The following is a 6,752-nucleotide window of genomic DNA, read 5'->3' on the forward strand; positions in this document are numbered from 1 at the left end:
TCAGCGACGCCAATCTATCATCAACAATATTATGATCTCGTCGAACGTAATCCAGTCGAACCTCCCAATCTCGCTGCAACAACTTTTTAATCACAACAAATAGAACATTACTATGAATTCAGATTTCAAGAGGCCACTTATAGCCTCCATATCGGACTCCAGCTCAATTCTCGGATAACCAAGGCTCCAAGCATGCCGAAAGTATCCAGAATCGCCGACAGCTCTGCATTTAAAACCGAGCATTTCCCAATATTTCGAGAAAATCCGCAAATCCAATCACCCAAGTCTGTTCTAAACACACCTTATTGCAGCATGTTCTTGCTCAATGTCCACCGCTCCATCCGTATTGATTTTAATCCACCCACGACGTGGTCTCTTCCAAGCAGTGGTATGAGTAGTTCGTTGCATTGCTGAAGGAGCACACAACCTATTAATCTCCCGTGTGCTATGAATCTCCTCCACAAAACGCAAACTCGCATTAATAATATCATCTTTCACAACAAATTCAGGATCGAACAGAATTTTATTCCTTCTATTCCATAAGAACCAGCAGATTACCGGGAAGAGGATAGACCATGATTTGTTATGAATGTCAAACTGACTGGGATGAGTAATGTTCACCCGAGACCAGTCCTCCATAGGCAACGAGATAGACTCATTAAATCTGGAATGACGAATAAAGATCCTCCAACAATCTCGTGCTTTAGAACAGCCACGTAAAACATGAAGAGTATCTCGGGTTCACGTCGACAAATGCTATAACGGTTGTCAATAGTCATGTGACGACGGACCCTTTCAACATTAGTGAGAAGATTACCGCGCAAGGCCAGCCACATAAATACTCATTTGCGTTGTGGGACGTTAAGGGCCAAATAATTTTCCAAATACCATCGCGAGGTCTCATCGGATCAACTACAAGTGCCGTATAAGCAGATTTGATGGAAAAAGTGCGTTTCACCTCCCATTTCCAGCCCGGTCTATCCTCACCCAGATGATTCATAGGCGACACAATAGTTGGGATGCGTTGAACACAATCCTCAGGCAGTATTGATTTCAAAATATTAATATCCCATTGACCAGAAGGCGTTGTAAACGACGCAACGGGGCAAGGCATCGGATCCACAGCAGCTTGACACCAATTTATTAGAGGCCCCGTTGTGTCAATCCAATCATCATACCAAAAATCGACTTGACAACCATCACGCACACTCCAAATCAGACCACGCCTTACCTCATCCCAAATCCGACTAATTCCTGACCAAAGCTGGAACGATTCCGAGTTCGAAGAGCAGAACGTACAACCCCCTCCAAACGGTATTTAGCTTTCAAAACTCTCACCCAAAGCTTGTGATCATCCTGAATCAATTGAAAACCCAACTTCATTAAAAAAGCTTGATTAAATTTTTCCATATTCCGTAGATTAAGACCACCGTTATCAATTGGATTTTGAACTTTCTCCCAACGAACAAGACTGATGCTATTACGGTCCGTACTCTTTCCCCAAACAAAGCCTCTTATCAACTTTTCTATTTCCATGCAAACACCTTTAGGGAGCCAATTTGCTTGCATCGTATAACTTGGAATAGATTGAAGAACCGATTTAGCGAGGGTGATGCGTCCGGCAAGGGACAAGGAATTTGCTGCCCAACAAGTTAACCGTGCAACTTTGTCTAATAGGTACCCATATGTAGCATTCGTTACTCTATTATGTAGTAAAGGGACTCCAAGATATTTACCCAAGTCATGAACTTCCGCAAATCCAAAACCACGAATAATCTCCTCCCGCATAGTAGATTTGGTATTCTTCGAAAAGAAAATTTGGGTTTTAGTAGCACTCACTTTATGACTAGATGTCATGCAAAACTTATCTAACGCAGTTCGAATGGTTCTCGCTTGATTAATGGTGGCCTCACAGAACAAAACTAAATCATCCGCATAAAAAAAAAAATGGGACAAACCAGGAACTTGTCTGCAGAGAAAGATTTCGTTCCATATCCCTTGGGCAATACAGTCGTTAATAGCATGGGAGAGTTGCTCCATACAAAGGACGAATATGTATAGAGATAATAAAGGGCCGCCTTGTCGAATTCCACGTGAAGGCAATGATTTCGTAAGTTCCCCATTCCATAGAATCTGTGATGAAACTGAACTTATGCACTCCATGATCAGACGGATCAGATCCGCATGGAGACCAATATCATTCAAAGTGTCTTCGATAAAATTACATTCTAGACGATCATAGGCCTTTTCAAGATCAATCTTGATTGCCATCCAACCCATATTCCGAGTCTTCTTGCGCATTGAATGAATAACCTCCTGTGCCAGAATCACATTGTCCATGATACACCCCCTGGTACAAAGCTTGCCTGAGTCTGAGATATCCAATTGGGTAGGAACGGTTTTAATCTATTAACAATCACTTTGGTTAACATTTTGTCGCTGACTGTACATAGATTGATCGATCTAAACTGAGAAAAGGTTTCAGGCATTTCAATATTTGGAATTAAAATGATAACTGTAAGGTTAAATTCTTCCCGAAGACGTTCCCCTTGAAAACAATTTTGAATGAAATTAATAACGCTCTGCCCAATCACATGCCAATTTTTCTGGAAGAACATAACATGAAGTCCATCCACCCCTGGTGCTTTTAATGGACTCATATCAAATACCACCTTGCGAACCTCCTCTCCAGTAATTCCCATGGAAATAGACCTCAGCTCATTCTCAGTTAGTCTTCTAAGTTTACCCTGAAACGGCCATGGATTGATAGTAATAGCGATGAAAGAAATAAATTATTGAAAAAAATTATAACCCCCTTACGGAATAAATCTGCATCCCCACACCAATTTCCACCATCTAGCTTGATCATATTATAAACACTTTGTTTCTTTCTGATCTTCTTGGTTCTATGATAGAATTTCGTTTTACGATCCCCATCATTGATCCACTCACAACGTGCTCTTTGGAACCACAGCTTTTCTTCTTGTTGTAACACAACGTCCAACTCTCGCTTTAAATCAGCTTCCAATCTACAAAGAAAATCAACATTGCTATTATCCAAAACCGCTTCAATGCCACGGATCCGAGCTGATAATAAAGCTTTGCGTTTGCCTATGTGCCAAAAGTCTCACGATTTCACACTTTCACTTCACTGCAAAAATTACCAATATTGCTTAAAAGCGTCCCATCACCATTCCAGCTCTTTTTAATGACCTCCTCGAACCCTGGATCAGTTTGCCACGCCACCAGGCATTTAAAAGAGAAATTCTGCTTTTTAAGAAATTAAAATTATTTTTAAGTATAAAATGATAAACATATTTAAGATATTAAAATTGTTTGTAAGAACAAAATGATGCAAGTATTATCTTAACACTTATGTATTTTATAATTATTGTGGTGCTCAAACACAATTATAAATTGAAAAATATTTGGGCTAATGCTTAATCAATTGAAAATTATAAATGTATATAAATTATTCATGCGATGATACTTTTTATCAAGAATGAAACTAAGCTAAAACTATAGACTCAAATTATTTAATTTCAAGATTGATAGGAACCTAAGAAGTGTTTAAAAAAGGATATGACTTAATTTGACTTATCTGAAAATTATAGGGGTCTGAAAACAATTAAACCAGAGAAATGGGGACATGGTTAAATTGAGGGACATAATTATACGAACGTAATTGGAGGGACATAATTTAATTCGAGTAATCTCAACAATAATAAAAACAATAAAAAATAAGGGTAAATTATACATTTAATACCTAAACTATTACTTTTATTTCATTTTGATACCTAAAATATATATTTTTCAAAACCATACCTAACGTTTAATTTTGGTTGTAATTTGATATCCGCTGTTAAAAAATTAGCAGAATTGTTGATGTTCATTTTTTTTATTTTTTCAATTATGACATGACATTACCTTATGGTGACACGTTAAGATCACCGCTACGGCGGGATACTAAAATGAAACATTAGGTATGATTTTAAAAAAAATATAAAGTTTAAATATAAAAAACGAGAATAAAAAGTAATAGTTTAGATATTAAACATGTAATTTACCTAAAAATAATTACACCAGACAAACTGGGAGACTGCCACCGTCAATCTGGAAAATTTTAGTTGTAAAATCATTAATTAGAATGATTATCAACACATGATAGGTGCAATTCTTAAAAAATTATATTTAAATTTTTAATATTATTTTTTTTTCAAACTAATTTAGAAAAAAAATGAAAAGTAAAATTTATTAATGTTATACAATCTTTAAAAGTTATATTTTAAATAGGTGCAGAACCTTTCATTTTGTAATTATTTTAAAGTCATGCTGTTATGTTTGTAGAAAATTATTATCTAAGAAAAACATAACACATGACAATGTTTTAGTCTTCTTTTAAAATGCATAAAATAAAAATCAATTAATTATCTTTTATTTTCTTTTGAAATACATAAATTAAATAATGAAAATAAAGTTATTTTTCCTTTCAATTTCATTACTATAATCACTACCGTTCGATCTTGTCTCCAGCCAAAAAGTGTATGAAATTTGATGTTAAGATTTGTGTAGGGACTAGGGGTGTAAACGAGCCAAGTCGAACTCTAGTATTGCTGAACACGACTCGAACTCGAAAAATTTAAACGCAGGCTCGACTCGACTCGAAAACTCGTGAGCTAAAAATTATGAAACGCAGTCCGAACTCGAAATATATTATTGAAACTCGACTCGAACTCGTAAAGGTTCGAACTCAAAAAAATTTCAGGAGCTCGATTGAAGCTCGAGACTCGAGCTCGATTGAAGCTCGATTTTGAGCTCGATTCAAGCTCGATTCGAACTCGAATTTGAACCTACAAAAATCTTATATTACATTTCAAATATATAAATAATTTTCCCTTTAATCAACCATCACCAATACTTTTTTTTTGCTGATAATATGAACTCATTTCAGAAACTTTATAGGATGCATACAAGAGTAGTTATGGACTTATGGTTGTAGAACAGGTTCTAAACACATAAGATCAAACATGTGCCCACACCAGACACCCATTTACAATCCTCCCCAAAGCAAAACAACTTTTGCCATAAAAGTAGTGTTTCAAAACTCAAAATACAAAGGCAAATCTTCCATAGAAAACACGAAATCCAACAACAAAATATTCCAATATACCTGTTCATTTACCACAAAACCCAATTCCCTAGTAATGCTTTTCAGTTTTTTTTGGCGTGGGATTTGGAGCATTTGGGGCTTCGACCTTCATGTCTGCTTCATCAAGTAGTTGAGTTTGAATCTCTAATTCTGTTGGTATCACTAATACATTATAATATGAAGAACTTTATGGTTCACTAGACATATCTGAAAATACAAATGACAATATAAATAAAAAATTAAAGGAATATTTATTTAAAGATAAACAAACTCATAAACTCATAAATAAACTCACCAAAGGGGAAAGGTGCTGTTCGGTCGTGGGAGCCTGGGAGGGATACGTGAGCAACGGTTCCCTATACTATGCAAGGCATGAAAATTAAATCATAGTAGCTATAAATAGCCAATACCCAGATTTAATACACATTCAAAAGCATATTAGAGCTAAGTAACAACATAGTTGAGTACTAAAAACATTCACACTTCCAACAAAATCCGAGAAATGAAAAGGAAAGCAAGATTTAAGATTAAAAAGAAGAATAAACGAGTATAAGTATCTAAAACCATACGAATCTTAATGAAAACGAAATGGAAAGGGGCAAACTTGAGGAACGAGAAAGGCGGCAGCAATAGAAAGAAAAGGAGACGAGGAAAGCAAACCCGAGGAACCCAGATTTAATACACATTCAAAACATTTTAGAGCTAACTAACAACATAGTTGAGTACTAAAAACATTCACACTTCCAACAAAATCCGAGAAATGAAAAGGAAAGCAATATTTAAGATTAAAAAGAAGAATAAACGAGTATAAGTATCTAAAATCAGACGGATCTTAATGAAACGAAAGGGAAAGGGGCAAACCTGAGGAGCCGAGAAAGGCGAAAACAATAGAAAGAAAAGAAGATGAGGAATTCGAGGGCTGGGGAGGAAATGAGGAATTTATAGTCGAGGATGTCAACTAGGGTTTTGCTTAATTAACCTAAATTGTTTAAATAAGGAATTCTAGTAATTTTGTATTTAATTTATTATTAATATAATTAATATATCATATTTTATTCGTTATCATCACTTCATTGTTAAGTATATAATGCCATTATTAAAATGTTGCATTTCAAGCCTTTTTTTTGTTTTTTAAATTTTAATATTTTTTTCTATAATCGATATTATTTTTAATATTGTTCAAACCATAAACCCTACACCCTAAATCATACACTCTAAACCCTAAAATTTAAACCCTAAACCCTATCACATAATTAGAAGGAATGAGATGGCTTAGTGAAAGGAGAGAGAGTAAACTTGTTTTTCTTTTGCTTTCTGAAGAACAAAAATCTAATAAGAAGCTTCAGTCTTTTTGATTTATGCTTCTCCTCTCTTCTCAATCTTCTTTTTATTTACTGCTTTGATTTTTCAACTCTGTAATTATTACTTTTTTTTCAAAGTACAATCTAGTAATGCATATATCTGTCTTGTTTGACTTTATATGATACAAGTTAGTAGTAGGGATGATCATTTTCTCTCAAATATGATTTGATGCCATTAATTTTGTTAATTAAGATATTAATGTAAGTCTAAATGAATTTTTTATTTCTTAATTCTTTATAAA

The sequence above is a fragment of the Hibiscus syriacus genome, unplaced genomic scaffold (assembly GCF_006381635.1).
Source record: "Hibiscus syriacus cultivar Baekdansim isolate YM2019G1 unplaced genomic scaffold, ASM638163v2 tig00110895_pilon, whole genome shotgun sequence".
NCBI classification, from domain to species: domain Eukaryota; kingdom Viridiplantae; phylum Streptophyta; class Magnoliopsida; order Malvales; family Malvaceae; genus Hibiscus; species Hibiscus syriacus.